Source organism: Octodon degus, unplaced genomic scaffold (assembly GCF_000260255.1).
Source record: "Octodon degus isolate 3935 unplaced genomic scaffold, OctDeg1.0 scaffold00007, whole genome shotgun sequence".
Taxonomy (NCBI): Eukaryota; Metazoa; Chordata; class Mammalia; order Rodentia; family Octodontidae; genus Octodon; species Octodon degus.
This window is the reverse complement of record NW_004524583.1, coordinates 27,414,734-27,416,733: the sequence shown is the minus strand read 5'-3', so window position 1 is coordinate 27,416,733 and position 2,000 is coordinate 27,414,734. Positions and strand designations below refer to the sequence as shown.

The window sequence follows — 2,000 nt, the reverse complement described above, 5'->3', positions numbered from 1 at the left end:
ACAGCAAAGAACAGTGGCAGTGCGGTGACACAACCCTTTCATTTCAGGAAGAGACATGTAGACACTCAAGAGTTTCAGTAATGGAGCTACACCAGCCCTGGACGGTCACTGCTTACTGAACAGGGAACCTGGAGGAGGCTGAAAAGAAGAGACCCAGGACACAGAGCTGTCTGAAACCTGCCTCTAACAATGTTCTTTTATTTCTTGAGTCTTATCATGAAGCTCAAGCTGGTCTTGAAGTGACTATGTAGTCCAGGCCTCAAAACTCTCAAATTGGTAAATACTGAGGTCAGCCTATCCATTTTTGGAGTTTTGGATTAAGGAAAAAGAAAGTTTAAAGACTTTAAAGGCTTTTCTTTTCCATGAAATTGGTGAAGAGGGCTTTACAAAGGGGTATACAGGGTCATGAGATGATTCTGAAGTAAGTTCAAGAATTCAGAAAACGGACACAATCTTTACGAACGTCAGTGGTCATTCCCCTCGCAAAGTCACTGGCCTTCTGAACAGTGCACAGTCAGCCAGCGGTAACTGTAAGACCCACTATTCCCCTGCCACGGTAATGAGCAGGAAATAACAGATCTCTCTTGGCCTCATAGCAAGTAACAACATACGGGAGTGACATAAATCAGCTTGAATACAATGGAGAAGCTATGAAAAGGATTGTCCATTTTGGTTCTGGGGAGGAAAAAGGGTTCCTAACCTCCCTCAAAGGTTGCTGCCCTCAAAGTCATCTTTATTCAAGTCGGTACTTACTGTACTGTCAATGGCACTCAAAACTGGACTCCATTGGATGGCTGTGGTGCCTGGTTTGGAACAGAGCTGGATGCAGTACTGGTCTCCCCACAAGTCATTGCTCGCAGGACCTGGAGCTGGTGCTGGTGTGACAGGAGCAGGAGAATCCAAATCTAGAAGGGTGTCTGCATTGATGCCTCCATACTTAGAATTTGGAATGAGTGGTAGGGTGACATGATTGCTGATGGCCTCTGAGGATGGGGGTGGAATAGTGACTTGCCTCCTGGAGGCAGTGGGAGTAAGCTTAGGCCCCCAGTGCCTGCAGTCCTGGGCTTAGAAGCATCTCCTTTCTTGGTTGTAATGTTCCCAATACTCTACTTGAGGGTGTGTCCTTCCTTGAAGCCTAGATCCAATTTGGGATGATTGTCCATTTCCTGCCATTGTGTGGAAATCTCAGTTTCCTGCTTTACTGACTCGAAGAGGTCTTGTAATGAAATATTAGGATCAGAGGCATCCCCCTGATCTGTGAAGTCAATGCCAATGAACTCACTGTGCCCAGTACTATCCTGGATCCTGATTACAACGTAATGACTGGAATCTGTCACTATGCCCACAGCAGTACCAGGATATTGTTCTACTGGTGCCTGAGCAAAAAGCTCCCCTGAAACTTTATCTTCCAGTTTAGTATAGGCAGTCTTCTCTTTTGAAATGATTCGGAGATGACCAGTCCAAGTAGGCTGCTCTAATTGCCAGTCAGATGCCATGTAGCTGTGGTTGGAGGCTCGTTGTGGGCTGTGGGTGGAATCTGGTAGATACTGACATCCAGCTTCCCACACAGCACAGACTCACACTCCAGCTCAGCTGTCATTTTGACTCTGCTCTATGAAACTTATTTAATTATGGTGTATGGTCTTTTGATGCTTTGTTGCATTCTGTTTGTCAGTATCTTGTTGATGATTTTTGTGTCTATGTTCATTAGAGATTGACCTGTAGTTCTCTTCATTGATAGGGTCTCTGCTTGATTTTGGAATCAGAGGAAGGCTAACTTTTAAGAATAATTTTGAAAATATTCCTTCCCTGTCAATTCCATTAAAAATTTGAGGTGTGCTGGTATCGGATATCCCCTGAGGTTCTTGTAGAATTTACCTGTGAATCCATCAGACCCTGGGCTTTTCTTTGTTGGCAGTTTTTGTTTTTTTAAATTACTGCTTCAGTTTTACTGCCATTTATTGGATCATTCAAGATTTTTAAGCCTTCTTGATTCAGTT

At 44.1% G+C, this 2,000-nt stretch overlaps 1 pseudogene; it reads right to left on the bottom strand.

Moving 5' to 3' along the window:
- Nucleotides 1-770: 770 nt before the first annotated feature.
- On the bottom strand, nt 771-1,600 carry LOC101591310 (annotated as a pseudogene).
- Between the last annotated feature and the right edge of the window lie 400 nt (nt 1,601-2,000).